Source organism: Arvicanthis niloticus, chromosome 5 (assembly GCF_011762505.2).
Source record: "Arvicanthis niloticus isolate mArvNil1 chromosome 5, mArvNil1.pat.X, whole genome shotgun sequence".
Taxonomy (NCBI): domain Eukaryota; kingdom Metazoa; phylum Chordata; class Mammalia; order Rodentia; family Muridae; genus Arvicanthis; species Arvicanthis niloticus.
The window spans coordinates 50,046,431-50,070,126 of record NC_047662.1 but is presented as its reverse complement, the minus strand read 5'-3'; the positions used below and the strand labels follow the sequence as shown (position 1 = coordinate 50,070,126).

The 23,696-nt window shown below is 43.8% G+C and overlaps 1 long non-coding RNA gene across 1 annotated transcript; it reads right to left on the bottom strand.

Moving 5' to 3' along the window:
- Positions 1–5,259: 5,259 nt before the first annotated feature.
- LOC143442403 (uncharacterized) lies at positions 5,260–22,479 on the bottom strand. Its single transcript, XR_013110569.1, has 2 exons — positions 21,274–22,479; positions 5,260–6,242 (listed from the first exon to the last, which is right to left on the bottom strand). It is a non-coding gene; the product is annotated as an uncharacterized LOC143442403 (long non-coding RNA).
- Positions 22,480–23,696: the final 1,217 nt, after the last annotated feature.

The following is a 23,696-nucleotide window of genomic DNA, read 5'->3' as shown; positions in this document are numbered from 1 at the left end:
TCTTACTGTCTGTGCTTCATCAAGTGCGCTAATATCTGGTGAGTAACACATGCTGTATAGCAGTAGGGGATTAACTGAAGGATTTATTGCTAGAGCTCTTTTCTTGGTGAGTCAGCCAGCAGCCTCTCTAGTTGAGCTGGTTAACTCTTTGTGAAATAGGGAGGAAGGAAAGAAATAAGTGCTTTGTATAGGCAAATATGCACAGACACATATACATTCAAACATTCATACACCCACACTCTGTCACAATCAACTCCACAAGTATTCATGCATGGTTACATACATACACATATACCCTACACATGAACATATAGACAAACAGACATATACATTTGGATGGATGGATGGATGGATGGATGGATGGACAGACAGACGGATGGATGGGGCAAAGCTCCCCAAGTCAAACCATTCAAACAACCAACTTTATTTCTTTTCTCTGTTTTTTTTTTTAAATAATATGTTCTTAGACAAAAAGTTCTTTAGAAATTATCTCTAAGATAAAATGTTGCATAAAATGGGAGTCATAGAAAGACGTTGATATTACGTTCAAAGCAGTGTTTCATTATAATATACTCACTAAAAGTTCAAAGCAACAGTTTTTACATAACCTTGTCTTACCATGGTGCACACCTGTGACTTTATCCTTGGGCCTAAATGTTTTTCCTTGAACACAAAATTGTCCAAGTCTATTTCTCCTTTTAGTGTGATTATGAAAGCTCACTGTATTTCTAATTATGCAGCCTTTATTTACTATTCTGAGGAGTAGACACATTCTATTCTTGATTCTAACTTAATTACATCTTTCTAGCAACTAAGACCATCTCTAAAAGCCTTCTTTCTAAAATTATTTGAATCAAATCAGAAATTCTATAGAATTATTACCTATTTGTTTATATAGCATCACTACAAGATCCATCCATAGGTCTGCAGAGATCTGGTCAAAGGGATGGGCTAATACCTAGTGATTGTTATATATGGTTAATAATAACAGGAAAACAATATTAATAGCAGGAATCTTTCCTAAAATGGATTTCTCCTGGGCCTTGCCTATTAGAGAATATCAGTCATGGATTTTAATCCAAGGTGAACCATCTCAGGAAGATCACCTGTTAGTTTTTAGCTTCTCCTATGATGGCTCCTGACAAGGTAGCCCAGGCTGGCTTTGAACTCATGATCCTCTTGCCTCTGTCTCCCTAGTGCTATGAATTATAGGTGCGAATCACCTTGGTCAACAGCAGATTTTCTAGAAAAGAGGTGTTTACTGCATAACTTTATAGTGACCCAACCCCACAATTACCCAAAATTCTGCTCTCACCTATAATGAAGCTCTCAGAGGAAAGCCAAAGGCTGCCTGACTACTTTTATCAAGTTTTCTTCATGTGAACTCAGTCCTGTGCCATTCTGAACTATTTCCTCTGCCTGAATTTTTTTCCCCAGACTCCTGTCATAATTTCTTTTATACTGCTGTAATAAAAGGTGCTGGCAAGAAGCAACATAGGGGAGAAAGCCTTAGTTCTATGTTACAGTCCATCAGAGCTGGGAAGTCAAGATGCCAGGAACAGCTAGCTAGTCCATCACAACCACAGTCAAGATCAGAGAGAAATGCATGCATGCATGCTTGCTGCTCAGCTCATTTTCTCTGCTGTTACACAGTTCTGGATGTAAATGCAGGGAATGGTGCCACCCGCGGTGAACTTGGTCTTCCCAAGCCAACTAACATAATATAGACAGTTCCCCCACAGACATGCTTGGCACCCAGGCTGACCTGACCTATACAGTTCCAGAGATTCTCTTCCCAGGTGATCTTGACTGTGGCAACTTAATTGAAACTAAAAATCATACAAACCCTCCTTTGTGTCTCTGTTCATGATCCTTATTCCCTCCTGTTGTTATTCTTCTGTTAGCTATCCTATCTGTTTTTAAAAGCATGGTTCTGTATTTATTATATGTCTTCACATAATAAGTATTATTTACTATGAAGTATTATTTACTTCAAAGTTGTCTGTTCCTCCACCTCTATAGCCCAGGAGAGTAGAAGGTGCCATTAAATATGTGTGCAGTGGAAGAAAGGAAGAAGAGAGGGATGAGGAGGGGAGAGGGAGACAGGAGGAGGAGAGAGGTGAGGAAGAAGGGAGAAAGCAAGGGAAGAGGAAGAACTGTTGTAGTCACAGAAATCATGCACAAGTCAGCAGACTCCACTAATCCTTTCACTTTCTGATTGATACAAACCTTGTTTCTAAGATCATTCAGTTGCTGAAGGGAACAATGCATGTGTACAACTCAAAACTGGAATTCTATGTTAGAGATGAGATCATCTCTGCTGACTAGTTTCACTTACTTAAACTGTCACATACACAATCCTCCCAGCACCACAGCATCCTGGGGCATCCTATTTTATGGCACAGAGATAGGCCTGAACGTACCTGATGTCACCTGCACAATGTCAAGCACGGAATTCACTGCCAAATTTGCTCAATATCAACAAATAAAAACCTGACTTTAGTGTTTCATGAGGAGGGAGTGATGGAATTCACTCAGCATTTGAGAATAAGAAAGACCACAATTAAGGGGATCACTTAGCATAACTGGGCATGGAGATGCTTGCCACTAGTCCCACATATGTGGTGCATGCGAAGGCTAGAGGTGGTGGTCAAGCATCTTTGTCTGTTGCACTCCACCTTAAGTTTTTGTTGTTGCTGTTGTTGTCGTTTTGTTTTTTTTTTTTTTTGTTTTTCGAGACAGGGTTTCTCTGTGTAGCCCTGGCTGTCCTGGAACTCACTCTGTAGACTAGGCTGGCCTCGAACTCAGAAATCTGCCTGCCTCTGCCTCACAAGTGCTGGGATTAAATTAAAGGCGTGCGCCACCACCGCCCGACTCCACCTTATGTTTTTAAACAGAGAAACTCATTTAACATGAAGCTCACCCACTGGCTACACAGGCTGGCCCTTATTCACTGTGCCACCTCTGCAGCCCCAAAGATCCCATTCCTTTAAAAAAGAAGTGAAAAGAAAAGAAAAGAACAACCCAAGTATAATTAAACTATCAGGTAAAGCCACAAAAGCTAAACCAGAGAACATTCTCAAAAATGACTCTCCTTAAAAGATGCTAACTTGGAGAGAGTCTGAGAAGGGCTAATAAATTGTTCCAGATTAAAGAAGATGAAAGAGATGGTAACCAAGGGCAATGCCTGCTCTGACCTCAAATTCTCCCCTGGTAAAATAAAATATCAGGAAGACATTGCCAGAGCAATCAATGGATCATTTAGGTAGTGGAACCTGATATGATTTATCAGTCTGTAAATCTTTGTCTGAGATCTTTTCTTCTGATTATATACTAGAGTGTTCTTTTCCCAGTAAATATTCTGAAATGTTTAAGGAATCCCCAACACATGTAGTTTTCAATATTTTCAAAAAAATAAAATAAAAGACAAGAGAGGAAGTGAATGATGAGCCCAAATAAGAACAGTTCCAGGCAAGGAGCACAGAGACCTGAAATTTGTATCAAAATGAAAGTTCTAGAAATGTGTTTTCAATCTCAAAGGCCCTTTCTTGATGTTAATCTTGGGGCTGGGAACATATGTTAGGTAATCATCAATGCTTTTTTTTTTCCTTCAAGCTTTTGAATTATTTTTCAAATCAAAATAAAATCTGGAGGGTTCCAGCAAAGCAGTCATTTCTGTTGGAAATGTGAGCACTGTGCTGTAAGAGCCCAGTCATGCTGCCGGAGGGGGTTGTTTACGACTGTGACTTCCCTTGCAAAACAGAACATTTTATGATACCAATTTTGCAAATGGAAACAAAATGTATGCAAAGAACAAAGACAAAAGGAAACACAATAAATGGACTTCAAATAATTTCCAATGGCCTGGCTGCATTTCCCTAACGTCCATGTTAATTTTATGAGCAGCCTGTGATGTAGCCCTAGTTACAAGCAATGCAGGGAGAAGCCTACTGGGGTCTGTTTTTCTTCAGGAAAACAGTTATGCATTAGAAATCACCATCTTTTTAATGTCTTTATTATCAATGTTCTAAATCTCTCTATTTCTTTGCCTTGCTGTCTACTGGGATTACAGAGGACCCACTGGGTGCTGTGAAAATATAAAAGTCTGAGGATGGGTCTCACTATCGCACTGTTACCCTTCTTGGAAACAAAATAAGACTGGGGTCAGTTAGCATACTCAGGAGTAAACTCTTTCCTGATAAATGTGGTGGCCAGTAGGAAATACGCAGGAGTTTGCCCTCCCACCAGCAATGGAGGAGTGCTCCCCTTGCTCTGTGTCCTTGTCTACATGTGCTGTCCCTTGAGTTTTTGATTCTAACCATTCTGGTGGATGGAAGGTGGAATCCCAGAGTCATTTTGGTTTGCATTTCCCTGATGAACATTTCTGTTTCTTGGCCATTAGAGATTCTTTTGTTGAGAATTCTCTGTTTATCTCTGTATCCCTTTTTTTTCATATATAAATAACCATCGGGTTATTTGGGTTGTTGGTGTCTAACTTCTTGAGTCATATATATATGTATATGTATATGATGTATATGTATACACACATATATATACGTATATATACATATGCGTGTATATATATTGGATATTAGGTCTCTGTCTGATGTAGGGTTGGTGAAGATCTTCTCCCAATCTGTATGCTGCCATTTTGTCCTATTGACAATGTCCTTTACCTTATTGAAGCTTTTCAGTTTCATAAGGTCTCATTTATTAATTTGTTGATCTTAGTGCATAAGCCATCGGTGTTCTGTTCAGGAAGTTGTCTCCTGCACCAATGAGTTCAAGGCTATTTCCCGCTTTCTGTTCTATTAGATTTAGTGTATCTGGTTTTACATGGAGGTCTTTGATCCATTTGGACTTGAGTTTTGTGAAGGGCGATAGATATGGATCTATTTGCATTCTTCTGCATGCAGAGATCCAGTTGGACCAGCACCATTTGTTAAAGATGCTTTCCCCCTTTTCCATTGTATGATTTTGGCTTCTTTGTTAAAAGTTGTAGGTTTCTGGAAGGGGTCTTTCAAATTCGGTGGGAGAACCTAAACTATCCTTAATCCTTTGCTCCATCTTACCTGGAACACAAATCTGGTGGCTGGCCTTTTAGCAGCTATATGCAAAATATAATAATAAGACCATCACCCTGGGGATAGTAGAAGAAAAAGCTCTAAAGAGGCTAGGGTTGTAATGTCCTCTTAAAGTTGACATTATCATTCTGTCTTAGGTTTCTATGCTGTGACAAACACCATGGCCAAAAACAACTCAGGGAAGAAAAGACTTTATTTCAGCTTACATGTCCTGATCACAGTTCATCATAAAAGAAAGTCAGGGCAGGAATTCAAGGCACAACCTGGAGTCAGGAACTGAAGCAGAAGCCATGGAGAAATGCTGCTTACTGGCTTGTTCCCCATGGCTTGATCAGCCTGCTTAGAGGTTCTTAATCTGTGGGTCTTGACCTCTTTGGCAAACCTCTATCTACAAAATATGTACATTATGATTCATAACAGTGGCAAAATTATAGTTATGAAGTAGCACCAGGTTGATGGGCAAAGAAAAGACACAGGATTCAATATGGAAGAAGACAAGTAGACTGTGTGAGTCTTATACAAAAAGAACGATCACAAAAGACACGAAGGCCATCACAAGAACTCCTTCAGCTACCCTGAAGTGGTTTCCTTTTCAAATAAGTGTCAGGAAATGGCTCTGACTGACAAATGGAAGGTGAGTGCCTAATCCAATATGTAGCCATTAATTTAATGGAAAGATTGTCTGATAGCAAACACCACTGGAGCTGTTAGGGAGGTGCAGGGCAGCTTCAGCCCACAAGAGCTCTCTTCCTGTGATTTTTGTTTAAAATGGAGTCTTTGGCAAAGGTATTTTTCACTTAAAAAAAAAAAGCAATCAAAGGCGATTAGGCACAGTATGTTTCTCTGAACAAGCCATGAAACACCAGCAAAAGTACACGTTTCCTCTTAATGGTTTCTCTATCATTTTTTTTTTAAATTGCCTTAGTAATACCAGAAAGTATTTTAGGACTTTTACAGTAAAAGTGAAAGGGTCACTAACTCGTTCTCCACTCTGGTGTTTACAAAACCACCACATTGTACAACATTACGCTATTACTGTAAATCCCGTGTGCTGAGGTGGGAGTTAGTAAATGAACCAGCCATCAGACTTCTTGTGGGCTTATGTTTATAGCCAGCCACCGACGTCAAATTTGGAGCACTTCTTTCCTCTTCTACAACCTGAAAGAGAAAGAAATGGGCTCTCTGAATCATGAAGTCTGATTGCACAATATATCTCTGAGATGTCATGGAAGAGGAACATCCTTGGAATAAGAAGGCCCTACCTCAAGGGGCCCATCTCAGTAAAATGGGGGATGTTGAGCAGGTCCGACTCCATCCCCACACTTCAGTCCTGTGAGATGAAAATGTGGCTCAGTGGTGAAGCACACACTGGTGTGCATGAGATCTTGACTCTGTCAACACCCAAATAAGCAAAGGGCCTGTGGCAGGTGGGACAAGGGCACATAAAATAATGCACACCAGTGTTCTGTGCCACTAAAGCTCTCGATACTGGGGTGGGGGTGGGGGGTGGATTGGCTAGATGGCTCAGTGGTCACGAGTGCTTGCTGCTCTTGCAGAGGACCTGAGTTCAGCTGTCATCACCCACATCAGGTGGCTCACAATTATCTATACAACTCCAGCTCCTAGGGATCCAATGCCCTTTTCTTCTCTGTGGGCACCAGCATGCAGACATACACATTTACAAAACAGACACATAGTGATTCTTTTACATGGCATTCTCAGTAGATACTTGGGGTGACCAACCATCATGTTCTCCTTCCCTCTTTTTGGGGAAGTGGGTACCTGCATATTTCTCTAAACAATGGACTCAAGGGGATATATCTAAAGGAATTATGAAAAGGGTAATTAAAAGACTACAGTTTGGAAGGGTGACAAAATTCTGCAGATGGGCAGGGGTGACGTTTACACAACAGTAGGTATGTTCTGAATGCTACTGAATTATACACATAGAATGATCAAACTAGTAAGTTGTGTGTGTGTGTGTGTGTGTGTGTGTGTGTGTGTGTGCGCGCGTGTATACAATAAAAGGAAAACCAAGTCCCCAAGATCTAACACATACAAGGAGGTAAGGGTGCCTGCTGCCAAGTCAGACCTGCTGAGCTCAGTCCCCAGGACCTGTGTCCTGAAGGAAAGAGACAACTCCTGTAAACATACATACACTGGATAAATATTTTTATTAGAAGAATTTCATAATAAAACCCATTATTTTGTGTGCTAACTTAAATAATTAGTGAAAGAAAGGAAGATAAACTTTGGTGTGGGCTTATTCAGTAGATGTGGGTATTAGACTCACACAGGTTCAGAGGAGCCCTGTCTTGTTGATTTGGCTGTAGAGAGTACAACAAACACTAAGCAATCCTGCCTCACCACTGAGCAGAAGGTCCCTCCCAGGTCACAAGGGCAGGGAATCTGCCCTGGTCAGAAGTTAGATACCAAAGATTTAAAAGCTCTGGTCCAGCAATGTTGCCTCCCAACTCTCTAGTGTAGACCTGGGTGGCCATTCTCGGGGGCCAAAGTTGTGAGAGAGAAGAAACTGGGAGTGAGTGGAGACTGCTAGTCTGGGGAAAGTCAGACCAGGGAGGAAACCGAGGTGGCGTCTTTCTGGGTCCTCCATGCTTGTCGGCCATAACTTACCAATCTCCCTCCCCCGGTGACCCCAGTGAGTTTTGAGCTTTGTAATTTGTGACCAAGTGAGCTCTAAATGTGTGTGTGTGTGCAAACAGTACTTTTAAAGAGCAAAATGGAGCTGCTGTGGGTGAAAAAGAAAAAGAAAGAAATCTAGGGCACTGCTCTTTGTAATAGCGAAACATTGATGAGAACTGAGTCACCAAGTACCTAGGGAGTAATAAATTGCACTATGTCCACTCAATGGAATGTTAGGTAGTCATGAAAACACACAAACATTAGAAAGCATTTTTAAGCAGTTACAATACTCATAAAAACCAAATACATATGCTTGAAGATTGAGAAATGAATGAAAATGTCTCAGTGGGGCAGACGAGAAAGCTGAGGAGGTAAAGGTGCCTGCCACCAAGCCAGACCTACTGAGCTCAGTCCTCAGGACTCATGTGGTAGAAGGAAAGAGGCAACTCCTGTAAATTGTCCTCTGACCTCTCCATGTGTCCTGTGGTACATGTGCACACACTCAATAAATATTTTTTATTAGAAGTTTCATAACAAAACCCATTATTTTGTATACTAACTTAAATAATTAGTTAAAAAAGAAAGAAGAGAGAGAGAGAGAGAGAGAGAGAGAGAGAGAGAGAGAGAGAGAGACTGAAAAAGAGGCAATGAGATAGATGGATCTATGTGAGTTCAAGGCCCACCTTGTCTACATGGCAAATTCCAGGCCAGTCTCTACATAGTGAGACCCTGTCTCTAAATAAATAAATAAAACAGATAGATAGATTAGATAGATAGATAGATAGATAGATAGACAGACAGACAGACAGACAGGAGAAAAAGAAACATGAGCTGGAAAGATGATTGGGGTGGGGGATTTAGAGCACTGTCTGCTCTTCTAGAGGTTTTGAGTTCCATCATCCATGAGATGGCTCAACACTTTATGTTAAGTCCAGGCCCAAAGGGTCTGACACCCTCTTCTGGCCTACTGAGGCACTGCATGCATATGTCGCACAGACATATAGGCAGGCAAAACACCTGTATACACAAAAATAAATACATGAAGAATTTTAAAAGAGAGAGAGAAGCTACATGAATGTATCAAATGCTGGTGTGAGTCATCTCAGTGGGTAGCTCCTGTCAGCAAGCCCAACAACTTGAATTTGATCCTGGGAACCCATAGGGTAAGAGGACAGAATGGACTTGGCAAACTGTCCTTTGGCTTCCATGTATATGCTACAACACACACACACACACACACACACACACACACAGAGGTATGCACACACACTGGTGCACACGCACACAAAATATACGTAAATAAATAAATAGAAATAAAATGTAATTAAAACTGAAAAAATATTTATCTACCAAAAGCATGATTATCAGGAAAGAGGCAGCTGCATGTATATTCCTGTGTATGAGATCTCTATTGCTCAAATTTTCCACTAATTTCATTTACAGAAAAGCTTGGGGACTCAAAATCCTTTCCATAAAATACTTGATAGAATAATTGTGTCTCAGAACTGGAAATATTACTAGAGACCATTCAATGTAACTTTTCACTTTTTCAGTAAGAGTATAAAGCAGCCTTCCACACCGGGGTAAACACGAGGGACACGAGGGACCACACTCTTTTTGACTGGTTAATCCCTGTATTCTGTCTTACATCATTTCCCTGGTTCTTCTTTTCTACTTCTTGCTGTTAAGTCTGTCCCTGCCTCTCCTTCCCTTCCTTCTTCCTCCCTCCCTCCTCCCTTCCCTCTTCCCTTCTCTCCCTTCTTTCCTCCCTCCATCCCTCCCTCCCTCCCTCCTACCCACCCTGTTTTAGTTAGGGTTTTACTGCTGTGAACAGACACAATGACCAAGGCAACTCATAAAGACAACATGTAATTGGGGCTGGCTAACAGGTTCAGAGATTCAGTCCGTTCATTATCATCAAAGTGGGAGCATGGCAGCATCCAGGCAGGCATGATGCAGGAGAAGCTGAGAGTTCTACATCTTCATCTGAAGGCTGCTAGCAGAATACTGACTTCCAGGAAGCTAGGATGAGGGTCTTAAGCCCACACCCACAGTGACACGCCTACTCCAACAAGGCCATACCTCCTAATGGTGCCACTTCCTGAACCAAACATATTCAAACCATCACACTCCCTCTCTCCCTTCCTACCTTGAGAAGGGTCTTCTTCTTCCCTGGCTGGCTGGCCACATGTACAGCCTATGCAACTGGGCACTGTATTCAGAAGGCCCCAGCTTGAGGAATAGTTCTTTCATAGCTATTTTGAAATACCTATTTTTTAAAGTTGTTTAACCACCTAGGGCTGGTTCTCTCTAATTTTGTCATCATTTACTATAGCCTCTGTATACCACGAAGGCAATGTGGAGAACAGAGGTCCCTCAACACTCTTGTTCTATTATTAGTACTTTTTTGAGACATGATTTCACTGTGTATCCCTAACTACTGGATATGTTGACCCGGCTGGTCTTGAATTCTCAGAGATCTCTCTGCTTCTGCCTTCTGGGTACTGGGATTAATTTAAGGCATGTATCACCAATCCTGGATTGTTTTTATAATTTTTAATATAATATTGTTATTAATCTTTTGAGAATTTCACAAATGCACACAATGCATTTTGATTACATTTGCCCCAACACTGTTCCCCCTAACTCCTCCTAGATCCGTCCATTCCCATTCCCTACCCTTCCTAGCCTTTCTGACCTCTTCTCATTTCTGTGGTCCACTGCTCCCAATCTGTGCTTCCTACATTGTTATGTGTGTGGGACCATCCACCGAAGTATAGTGAGCCTACCATGGACCACACCCTTAAAGAAAATTGTCACCCCATCGGAAGCCACCAACCACCAAGCCATCAGCTGGGGGATAAGGGTTCACGAGTCCTTTCCCCTTCATGCTGGAGTGCTGACTGGCTTGACCCTGTGCATGTCTTCTGAAGGCAACTCTGGCTGCTGTGAGGTCATGGGTGGGGTGGTCCTGCAATGTCAAGAAGAAGTTGTTTCTCTCCAGTCCTCTCTGACATATGACTCTTAGAATTTTCCACCACTCTTCCATGATGGTCCCTGAGCCTTGGAGGAAGGAATATGATATAGATGTCACATTTGCAATGCCCTTGTTTTATTTTTGCTCTTAATTATGTGTCTGTGTCTGCGCATGTGTCTGAGTATAGGCACAGGCACAGGCATGGGCATGGGCATGGGGATGGGGATGGGGATGGGGATGGGGATGGGGATGAGAAGGTGCCTGTAGACGTCAGCAGCATCAGATCTCCTGAAGCTGTCAGTCACCCAGCATAGACGCAGGGAACTGAATCGGGGTCCTCTGGAATAGTAGTATGCATTCTTAACTGCTGAATTAACCTTAAGTATGCATCTCTCCAGTTCAATGTTCTAAGTTTTAAAATGCTCCAGACTAAGTGGACGTTGTTTGTTCTTGGTGCTAAATTATATCAGGCTGTATGTGAGGTCACGGCATATGCTTTTTAATCCTCACATTGAGTCTGGGTCAAGAAACTGACTGAGATCATTTGCAGTCAGCAATCTATGTCATAGAGAACACTGAAGAGGGGGTCTCACTCCCAGGGTCTATACCATATCCTATAACTCCTCCAAAATTACTGAACCCATCCACTATTTGGGAGGTTAGAGGCTACTTTCTAATTCTGACCTTAATAGCATCTCTTCTCTCTTTCTCTCTCTCCTCTCCTTCTCTCTCTCTCCCTCCCTCCTTTTCTCTCTCTCTCCCCCCTCCCCCTCTCTCCCTTTCTTCATTTTGCAGCCCATATGACCTTCAGTTTGCAATCCTTTTACCACTCAGGTGCTAGGATTACAGTCATCAACCTACTATGCCAACTTTTTTTGCTCCAGGATGACAGGGCATGATGGTCTTTTTGGACACTGATTCAGCTTCTCCAACAGGGGCATTTCCTTCTTGTGTTTATGGTAGTCTGTCTCTCTCCTCTCTTTTCTCCTCTCCTCTCCTCTCCTCTCCTCTCCTCTCCTCTCCTCTCCTCTCCTCTCCTCTCCTCCCCTCCCCTCCCCTCCCCTCCCCTCCCCTCCTCTTCCCCCTCCCTCCCCTTCCCCCTCCCTTTTCTCCCTTTCCCCTCCCCTTTCCTCCTCTTCTCCTCCATCCCCTCTCATTCTCTTTCCCCCTCTCTCTTCCTCTTCCTCCTTTTTCCTCCTCCTCCTCCTCTTCCTCCTCCCTCCTTTGCTCTGGGCTTAGTTAGCCTCAGCAGTAGATTCCAGTTGTTGCTTCCAATTCTCAAAACCTAAACAGCAAACAGGGAGATTCTCCAACGTTTACTATTCAACTGGGATAGTATTGCAATGGGAACACATACCTGCAGTAAGCTGTGTACTTGAAGAAAGAGGCTGAGGCCAGAGGACACTGCTTGAAGCAAAGGAGGTTTCTACCAACTGCTTTACCTCAGTTAGCCTTGGCTACAAGCAAGCATCAACAACAAGGGCACCGCCAGGCCCCTTGGGTTCAAGTTGAATAAGCAACTGGTGGGCAGACGTCCTTGCAGGACTATTTTCTGTGGTGGCCTTTGGGCAAGGGTGTGGTCCTGAAGTTTGTTGGCAGGCACACATGTAAGCCAGGCTTCCTTTTGTGTCTTCCTTTCATACCTATGATTGAGACTGGAGACTCCATATGAATCTTATAGTTTAACACATTACCACCACTTGGTGCCTTATATGTTTATAATGTTTATTATATCTCATAATGTAAGTATTCATTACAGTTCTAGAGGTCAGAGGCTGGAATGGGCTTCAAAGGGTAGAAATCAAAGTGTGTGCAGAACAGTTCCTCCCAGAGACTCTGGAGAAATCTGCTTCTGGCCTTCTCTCTCCTCAGCTACTAGATCTCTTTGCTACGAGTGACATCTCAGCTCACAACCATTTATAACTCTGCTCCCAAGGAATCCAACAACCTTTTCTGATCTCTGTAGGTACCAGGCACTCATGTGGAGTACATGCATATGTGCAGGCACATAGAATAAAACAAATAAATCCAAAACAACAACAAAAATTAACCAGAGAAGGGGGAAACTGTAAGCTCCAAAGACAAGGTCTAGTTTTTTGTGAGTCTCAAATGCAGAGTCTGAGGGCCAAGCCAGCAACATTTAAGCTATTCTTATTTGATGTTTGCTTATGGATGTATCACAGCTTAGAACCCTAGATATGCCTGGTGACTGGCTGTTCCTGACTGATGGCTATTTGTAACCCTTGGCAAAACAGATGTCAGGAACTAAGTCTGTTTTTCCAACAGAAATTTTATAGTCAGCAGGAAAACTCTCTCTCTCACACACACACATTCATACACACACACTCACACACATACATTACACATTCATACACACACACACTCACACACATACATTATACATTCAGACACACACTCACACATTCAGACACGCATACATGTTCACACACATGCACTCAGCACTCATACATACAGATATTTACATAATTGCACAATCATATACACACTCACACATTCACACACACATACTGTTCATACATACACACACACACACACACACACACACACACACAGCCTCTCTAGTTATGGAAAACTGACCTCTCATTTAAAATCTCCACATACACACATCAGAAGTTCCCTTTCCTAATGGCACTTAGCCAAAAAGCTACTTAGTGAGGACTGACTTTGTGGTAAATCAGGTGACTTTTGTGAAATGCTAGTATTTTATATAGGACTCATGGTTGGCCAAACATTTTCTTGGTTATTAATTTTGCTCCTTAGAACAACCTTGTCAAACAGTTGTCTCTGATGGGGTCCATTAAGCCCCATATTCCTGTCAAATCAAGTCCCCTTCTGAGAACTTTAACTGAACAGAGATTTTTCATTCCATACCATGTTGCATAGATTAATTCCTGCTCTTGGCCTACAAAAGACTGAACTGTATTCCCAATACACATTTATCAGCTACCCTCTGTCCTATGTGGGATTTTAGCCAGACACCTATGTGACATGGACATCACTTCCCTAAGCAAGCCTGGTTTGGGATGACTGCCATGGACCGGCCATGGAGAAGATCTAAGGATCCACAAGTGAAGACTTCGCTGTGAAGTCTGGCTGGGCACACTACACACTCTCTACACGGAGTCAGCAAGCCAGTCTCTGTGGGACAGTGTGAATGACAGGTACTCCCATAAAAGGTCAATCTAATGTTTTTTTTAAAAGGTTATTTTACTTTTATTTATATATGTGTGTGTATGTGCATATATGTACAAGTACCTGTAAAGGCCAGAAGGGGCATCAGATTCCCCAGGAGCTGGAGGTACAGGTGGTTGTGAGCCACCCGTGTGGGAGCTGGGGGTTGGGGGCTGGGGGCTGGGGGCTGGGGGCTGGGGACTGGGGACTGGGGACTGGGAGCTGAACTCTGGTCTTCTGCAAGACTGGCAGGCACCTTTAACAGCTGAACCTTCTCTTCAGCCCCAGATCTGCTATTTCTCCCCAGCCCCCAAACGCTGAGGCTTGAAGTTTTTCTATAGCTGGGACATTGTATATGGCTAGAGAAGCAGCTTAGCTGCAGAATACTTGCCTGATACACATGAGGTTCTGGATCCCATCCCCAGCCAGAAGGAGAAAATAAGGAGACAAGAAGCACACTCACTGCCTAGCATCATCAGTGAGGCCCCATGAATGGTGGAATACAGCAATGTGCTATAAAGATCTGGCTACCTGACCTATTGTAAAGTTGAGAAGACAGAGTTACAGACACTTGCAGGGAGTCCTGGCTCAGAAATGGCCCGGTTGCTCTCTCTGATCCCTGGCTATAGATTTTAGTTACTAAAATAGTCAGCACAAATGTTTAAAAATGAATATTTGAATATATAGGCTTTAGATAAGAAGAAAACAGACAGTAACAAAATAAAGCTATACCATATTTTGGATAACTCTCAAGGGAATTTTGCTCCGAGAGCAAAAGCCAATTCTACAATATCGCATATCATATTATTCTATTTATATAATAGTATTTTTGAGACAAAGTCTTACTATACAGGCCAGGCTAAGGCTGAGGTTCATAATCCTCCTGCTGCAGCCTCCCAAGTGCTGGGATTTCAGGTGTGCTCTATCTTTCATAGCACCCTATAAAATATTTTTGATTAGAATTAGTTTTTCTTCATTTTCTTAAGAGATGGGAGTTTGCCGGGCATGGTGGTACATGTCTTTAGGGAAGCAGAGGCAGGTGGATCTCTGGAAGTTCCAGGCTATTTTGAGACCCTGTCTCAACAAAACATACCAAACAAAAGGGGGTAGGGGGTGTCTCCACCTTGCCCAGGTGGGGCTGAATTACTAGACGTAAGGAATCATTCTACACCCCCCACCCGTGTGTGAAGGCACAGGTGTGTGCTACTGCAGCTGCCTGAAGTGAGAAAACATTAAAGAGCATAGTAGGTGGCAGAGTCTAAACTGTGCATCAGTGGTTCTCAACCTTCCTAGTGCTGTGACCCTTTACTACAGTTCCTTATGTCATGGTGACCCTCAGCCATAGAATTATTTTCATTGCTACTTTGTGACTGTAATTTTGCTGCTGTTATGAATCATAGTGTAAATTTCTGATGTGAGGCTATCTGCTAGTCAACATCCAAGGGGGCGTGGCCCGCAGGTTAAGAACTGCTGCTCTAGAGGTACAGAGGCAGTTGAGGCTTTACTTGTCAGCTGACAGGACTGCAGACCGCTGCTTATCCTTGTTCCCAAAGAGCAGCATGAATCTCAAGCCAGACGTCCTCCCATGGACCCACCCACAGGAAGTTTTTAAGGCAATTGCTCCATTTACTGTCCACCTAGAAAAAAACAAATGATGGCATAGCTCTTCTGATGGGCTAGTGTGACATGAGGGTAAGCTGACTACCTGTCTATCTATCTATCTATCTATCTATCTATCTATCTATCCATCCATCCATCTGCCACATGCTTGTGCATCAGATGTGAGCTCTGTTACCTCTCCACCACCATGCCTGCTTGTCTGCTGCCATGTTCCCTGCCATGATGGTCATGGACTAACCCTCTAAAATTGTAGGTAAGCTCCCAATTAAATTGCTTTCTTTATATAAGTTACCTTGACCGTGGCAACTTTTCACAATAGAAAAGTGACTAAGACAAAGATTTAAACTGATCGTGTGCCCAGAAGAAAAATATGAGTGGTAGCCAGACACTGAGACTGGATTGGGCTCTTGGATGAAGGTGAGGGCTGAGACAACATGCAGGCTGTCACCCTTGTGCTGTGGCAAGACAGGGTGATCAGATGACTCGGCAAGAGGAGCCTGAAAAACTGAACAGCTCTGCTCCATGCTTTCTGGACCGGTGGCTGCCTATGGCAAAAAGGCTGACAGCAAGGGCAGAGCTACACCATACAGGAAAAAAGGTGAGGGAGAGGACCAGCCAAGTGCCCAGGTAGGACTCAGCTCCAGAGAACCTGGCCAAACTCTGACTCTTAGCCTCCAGGTTTGCAGCCTGAGGTTCGGATTCTCAGCACAAAGAACAAAGTCATCTCCCTAGTGTACTTCTTGCCCAGGCCACACTCCTGGTTTATTTGGGAGAACAGGTGGGATGATGGGAACAAAAATGACCATATAACTGGAAGAAGGAAGCAAGAAGACCACAGGGAAGCTGAGTTTGAATAACTTCTACAGATTTCCTATTTTGCGTCCTTGCTATCCTTGGCCCCAAACTAAGTATACATGAAAACTAGTGAGGCAACGTTAATGTAATCTAATTTCACAGTTTGCATCAGTTGTCAGCTTGACACACCTGGGGAAGAGGGACCATCAGTTCAGGAAACTGGCTCCATCTAACTATGAGCTTGTCTGTGAGGTATTTTCCTGATTGGTAATTGAGGCAAGAAGGCCAGCCCACTGTGGGCGGTACCATCCCTAGGTAGTTGGGCCTTGGCTGTGTAAGAAAGGTGGTTGAGCATAAAGCTGGATGCAAGGCAGTAGGCTTCGTTCCTCTGTTGAGGCCCACACTCTGCCTCAACGCTTTGGGGCTAAGTGCTCTGGTCAAGAGACAGAGTGGGGCTGGAGGGGCAAGCGACTCGAAGAATGGAGACAAGACAGGGTGTGTGGTCAGGTCTTAAGTCTCGTCCCGTCTTGTCCCGTCTCCTTCCCATCTCTCCTCCGTCTCTCTTTTATTGAAAGGAAATCTGGGGTATTTATAAACACAAGCAGGAAAACACAGGTGAAAACACTTTACCACGTGCACCATACAGCTGAGGTCATTTAAACAGCAAAACAAGCTATGTGGGATAAACAATATATTTATCAGAATGTGCTTCAGCTGTTATAGGCTTTTGAAAACCAAGTCTTTCATCAGGGTATATGGTTCCAGATGGCTGCAAAGTTGATCTAGCCGCTTTCTACTAAAGTCGGCTCCCAACATTCCTCCGTGGTCTTTGCTTCAGTTCCTGCCTCCAGTTTCCTGTCCTGACTTTACTCAGTGATGGAGCATGACCTGGAAACTGAAAGAAACCATTTCCTTCTCAAGTTGCTTGTGGTCATGATGTTCAGCACAACAGAAACCAAACTAGAGCAATGATAGACTAGAAACCATCCATGTAGGAGGTGGTGAAGGAGAGAGAGAAAAAGCAAAGGGGTAAAAAGATGGACTTAAGCCCAAAGAGAGGAACAAGAGGAAACCACTGATGGTCCCCAGCAGAAGTGACGTAATACTAAAGAGTTGCAGCACACAGAAGCACTCTGGGTAGTGCTGGAAATCAGTTCCCATGAAGGTGAGCCAGACTAAAGCCAGCCCATCCCCCCAGGACAAACTCTCAAATCCAGTGGCAGCTTCTTCTATAGGAGACAAGCCAGTAGAGGGCAGAAGTCCCATTTCTGTGAGTGTTGAAGATTTGAAATCAGATCCTCAGGTTTACCCACCCAGCCATCTCCGGAGTCTGGTTTTGTTTTGGGGGTTTTGTTTGTTTACTTTTTCTTTTGAAGTAGGGGGTCACTAAGTTGTCCGAGCTGCCTTGGATTTGTGATCTTCTTGTTTTGTCCTTCAAATAACTAGGTTGACAAGCCTATACTACCAATCACAATTTGAAAAAAAAAAAAAAATAGAGTCTCTTTATATAGCCCTGGCTGTCCTGGAACTCACTCTGTAGACCAGGCTGGCCTCGAACTCAGAAATCCACCTGCCTCTGCCTCCCAAGTGCTGGGATTAAAGGCGTGCGCCACCACCTCCCGGCTTAGGTGGTGGTTGTTTTTGTTTGTTTGTTTGACAAAGACTCATAATATAACCCAAGCTAGCCTTAAACTGATGATTTTCCTCTCTTAGCTTTGGAGTACTAGAATTCCAAGTGTATACCACTGTACCTGGCTCTATTTTTAATTTTAGAGGCATCTTCCATACTGATTTTCACAGTGGCAGTACTGATTCACATTTCCACCAACAGTATATAATGGCTCCCTGTTCCCTTCTGTGCTGGTTTGAATAGGTGTGGGCCCCATAGACTCGTGTTTGAATGCTTGGCCCACAGGGAGTGGCAGTATTAGGTGTGGTCTTGTTGGAGTGGATGTGGTCTTGTTGGAGTAAGTGTGTCACTGTAGGGATGGGCTTTGAGGTCTCCTATGCTCAAACTACACCCAGTGTGGCAAACAGTCTTCTTCTGTTGCCTCCAGATCAAGATGTACAACTCTCTGTTCCTCCAGCACCATGTCTACCTGCACATGGACATGCTTCTCACCATCATGATAATGGACTGAACCTCTGAAACTGTAAAACAGCTACAGTGAAATGTTGTCCTTTATAGGAGTTGTCACAGTCATGGTGTCTCTTCACAGCAACAAAACCCAAACAAAGACAGCTTCCCATCTTTCTCCTCATGATGACTGTTCTGAGTAAGCAGAGTGCAATCTCAAGGGTTTTGATCTGCTTTTTTGTGATGGCAAAATATGTTGAGCATTTCTTTCTGCATGTGCCGATCACTAAGCAATGTCTGTTCAGCTCATTTGCCTTTTCTTTGACAAAATTCTTTGCTCCTGTGGTGTTTAATTTTGAGCTTTTTACATACCCAGGGTCCCCTGGTCAGAGAAATACCTGGCAAAGAATAAGTTACTAGGAAGAAACCTGGCTTTATCCCCGGGTCAATTTTATGTTTTTCAAGCATGGTGGAATGTAGTCTAGGCTAACGTCCGGCGCCCTCCAAAATCCCCTCTGTCCCTCTGTATACCCATGGTTGATCTTCCTTCCTTCCAATGCCTGATTTTCCTTCCCCTGCCTCCTGTGTCCTGGGATTACAGTCATGGGCCACCATGCATTTTCTACCGATGGGGATCAAACCCAGAGCCCCTACATTGTCACAAAGGAGCCAGGCACTTAGGGGGCTAGACCAGGGAGATTGTGAGTTCTGGGCCAGCCTGGACCATACAGCAAGGCTACCATACAAATAAAGATGGGTGAGGGCAAGAAGAGAAGCAGGAATGTGAGAAGCAGCTATCCTCGATTTATAAGAACACTGGAGAAGTAGAAAAGGCCCAACAGTTGCTTTAAGACCTTGCAGAATTGAGCATCAGCCTTGCACTGTGGGGCTGTGAGAGGCAGCTGGGTACCTGGTTGAGCACAGGCTTTGAACCCCAGAGACCCTCAGGGATGGTAGGAGTTCAGCCTTGCTCCTGGGCTCCTGGCTCCCTTCACATAGCTACAGCCCTTCCCACAGAGAAGTTTGTGGCCATCTGTCAGGTAGCACAGGTAGAGGGTGTGACTACAGGCCACATAGCCTCAAGACAGATCTCCATGTTAAAGAGGTACCTAAAGGCCAGAGGGTATAGCCAATTAAGCATTCCTTCCTAGATCCTCCTCTTGCAAAAGTATTTAACCTCAGGCCCGCCCTGAGAATATGGGGTATAGCTTCATCCATTTTCTGCCATAACAATAAATATTTTAAGACCATGGACTATCTCTGTTCTTTGGGGCCTGCCATGGGGAACCGTGGAGAAGGTCTTTAACTACAGAGCTGCAATCTAATCTCCTGCCACCGACCTCTCTACGTTCCAGCCACAGAGACCACCAACTCAACCAGGCAAGCTGAGCAGCCATGACTCAGCCAATCGAGCCACTGTGACCAAGAGTCTCATCCCTGAGGGACACAGCTGGAGCTTCCCCCCGCTCCCCTCTTAGGCTGCGGGTCAATCCAGCCCATACGCTGGCCTCTCAGCGTGATGTAAACACAGTCAAATGCCAGCGCTCTTGGAGCCCTTGGAGACTTGAGACCCACAGCTCAACCCACAGGACCCACACCCACGTGCACATCACAGCCCAACATTGCACGGCAGGTACACTGGGTGCAGGGGATGTTTATAAAGCTTGAGGAGCAATTATCTTACACATCATCTAGGACCTATCTTTCCCTCAGTCCCTTATGTTTGTCTTTTCCTCAGCAAAACCCTGTGTGAGTTCATCTGTTTCACATCCTGTTTATTTTAAAGCTTATCAGACTCATGACCAAGCTTGGCTGTGAGTAAACTTCTAGTCTGGGTGGAGTAGGCAAGCGAGCTTAGTGGAATTGGAGTTTAAGAGTATCTTCAATCCTAGTTTGGCTCAAGTAGGAAGGCAAGCTTAGCAGAGCTGGAGTTTAAGATTACCCTCAATTGCATGTTGACTTTGAAGCTAGCCTATGACACAGTGATCCTGTCTCAAAAAAGAAGGCAGGAGAATCAATGGAATGGCACTTATCACTCAAGTCTAGTGACCTGAATTTAATCTCCTGGACTCTCAGATAGGTAGGAGGGAATTGACCCCACAAAGCTATCTGTGACCTGTGTACCTCAATCCCTCCCCCCCACACACACACATCTTACATGCACACAATGATAATTAATAAAATCTATTTAAAATGTAAACTTATTTTATTTCATATGCATTAGTGTTTCATCTACCTGAATGTCTGTGAGAGGGTGTTGGATTCCCTGGAGCTGGAGTTACAGACAGCTTCTCTAGAAGAGCAGCCAGTGCTCTCAATTGCTGAGTCACCTCTCCAAACCCAGAAATTAAATTTTTAAGCTGAAAAAAATGTAAAGGAGGCAAAGAAAGGAGGAGAAAGAAGGGGAAGAAGAGAGAGGCTGGAGGAAGAGAATAGTGAGGATCAGGAAGGATCAAAACAGAAGCTGCAGACTGCACACTGTAGCCTCGGCAGCTCCCAAATGCGGCCATCACACCTAGGATTTGGAATCAGACAGACAGAGTCGATGATCTACACAGTTTTAGTCACTCGCGACTTTAGCATTCAAATATAGAATAGAACCAGAATCTCTGAAAATAGTCCAGAAGCTAAGTAAACGATGTGTGGGAAATGTCTGGGCTAATAAATACTCTCATTGTTATAATGGCCCTAATGTGTGTGGTAGGAGAGCAGAGAAAGGGGAGACGGTGTCCACAACGGTCACTAGCAGTTTCCATAACCACCAGTGTTGCTCTGTAACTTTAGTGTCCTGGCATAGCCCGCCCTGCTGATAAGAACTGGAAGTAATTTGAAAATTCAAAACCCAAGGCTTGCGCTGAGTTATGTCAGGTTAGTGACACACTTACTTGACTATGGCTTTTGTGACATCCAGTAATGATATATGTAGCTGTGCACTGTGGAGCTTGCTTGTAGTCCCAGGTACAGGCTTATAATCTCAGCTTCTCAGGAGGCTGTGGTCATAGGATGGTTTGAGCCCAGGGTCTCAGGGCTAGCCTGGTAACACAGTGAAACCTTAGGGATACAGCCCCAGTACCAGTGTTGCATAGCATTCTTGGAGCCCTAAATGCACTCCCTAGGTTAAAAGACAAACTAAGAACCCCATGAATGAACATACAGATACATAGATACAGATAGATACAGACAGATATAAAACACCAGCCCCACAGCACGAATGCTAGCTTTCATTATTACCCGAACAGACTCATCTGAACTTGAATCTGAAAATATTTTTTTGCATATTTTCAGCCAACCCAGGATGAAAAATAAGGCAGTATTTCCCAGGAGAGCACATTCCACAATCATGTGCTACTAGGACTTGGGCTAAGGTCACTTTTTATGAGAACAAACCAGGAAAACATAAGTAAGTATTCAGCTAAACACTCTAGCCAACCCTCAGCCTGGCTGACTGGCTGGGGCCATCAGGATTCCAACAAAGGCACGTGGGCTGGCAGATCTGAGGATTTTGGCAGCAGGCATAGGCAAGGATTTGCACCGTGCACCTAGCCTGGTAAAACCTTCCAGTCAATCAGGCACTTACACCTGGGCAGCATTTTCCTACATAGTTTGCCATTCTGAGCCCTGACCTGGGCATTTTAACAAGTTCTTTGTTGGACTCTCCCATGCCAGCATCTTCATAGCCAGGTCTCAGCACACCAGTGGGGCAGGGCAGACATTTACCCTGCCAGTTCTTTCTGCCATCCCTAGGTAAACAGAAGCCTTGGGGTGGTCACTGGTGTCTGTCTACCAGCCCTCCCCAAGATGAGGGGTCATGTTTAGAACTGGAGGCTCCCAGTAGCCAGTGTCTCTTTTTCTGACCATTTTTTAAGGGAGGGCTATGTTGAATAATCAGCCATTTCTAGCAGTAACTGTGATCACTTTATACTTCAAAAGGACTACTGGGGCATCAAGGACAAAATGCTTCACCTTGATAGGTCTCAAACTGTCCACTTTGCTGGGTTCCTCATACATTTTATGGTAAAATTCTTTTTGTTTCTCTCTCTCTCTCTCTCTCTCTCTCTCTCTCTCTCTCTCTCTCTCACTCTCTGTCTCTCTCTCTCTCTGCCTGCTTCCCTCCCTCTCTCCCCCCCCCTCAGTTTCTGGTTTCTGGTTTTCAGTTCTTCAAGACAGAGTTTCTCTGTGCAGTCCTGGCTGTCCTGGAATTTGCTCTGTAGACCAGGCTGGCCTCAAACTCAGAGTTCTGCCTGTGTCTGCCTCCCTAGTGCTGGGATTAAAGGTGTGAGCCACCACCCCTGGCTTATTTATATTTCTTTTTGTTTTCTGAGGCAGGGTCAGAATTTGTGTGCGTGCCTGCACACACACACACAGTGTCCATGCCATGGTACGCATGAGAAGATCAGAGAACATCTGCACAGTATGGGTCTTGGGGTTAGAACTAAGTATCAGACTAGCAGCAAGCTCCTTTTACCTCCTAAGCCTTTTCACTGCCCAGTGTTGTTCTTAGAGTCGGTTTATTATTTTTAACCAAATGAAATAAAAATTAATTTTGAGGGCATTTAAAAAAGATAAACCCAACTGGGTTGACTTTGAACTCACTTTATTGCAGAAGTGACCTTGAACCTTTCATCTTCTTGCCTCTTTCTCTTGGGTGTCAGGATTACAGGCCTTGTTTTATGTGGTGCTGGGGACTGAACACATGCTCTGTACAGGGTAAAAAAGCACCCTCCCAACTGAGCTACATACATAAAGAAATGCTGGTTAAGAGACCTTTAACGGAGTCAAACCCATAGTCTGAGAAACATTATAGTAGATGATTTCTAAGGTTTATATCACTGACAGTTTTTAGATGGGACTAAGGACCCATCTCTGTCAGTCATTTATACCTTGACTTTAGGTAGGATTGGTATTAAAGCGGATGCATCTAGAAGCACAGCTGGGGATTAGGCAGATGCCTTAGTCAGTAAAGTACTTGTCTGGCAAATACAAGGACCTGTGTTTGAGGCCTAAAATCCACATTTAAAAATAAAACTGGGTTGCAGCAGCTCATGTTAGCACTGGGGAGGAGGAGAGGTGACAGAAGAGGAAAGATATGAGGGTACTCCTGGGGCTCACTGGCCCAGGATGCTTGAAGGTACCTAAGGAACAACACCTAAGGCTGTCTACTGGTCCCCACACCCACATGCACCTGCAAACACACAGGCTCACTTAAATGAAGTGCTGTTCTTTTAAGGAAGATGGGTCATCATTATGATACTCTTAGTGAATACAACTGTGGTAATTTGAATAAGAAATGTCTCTCATAGGCTCTGGC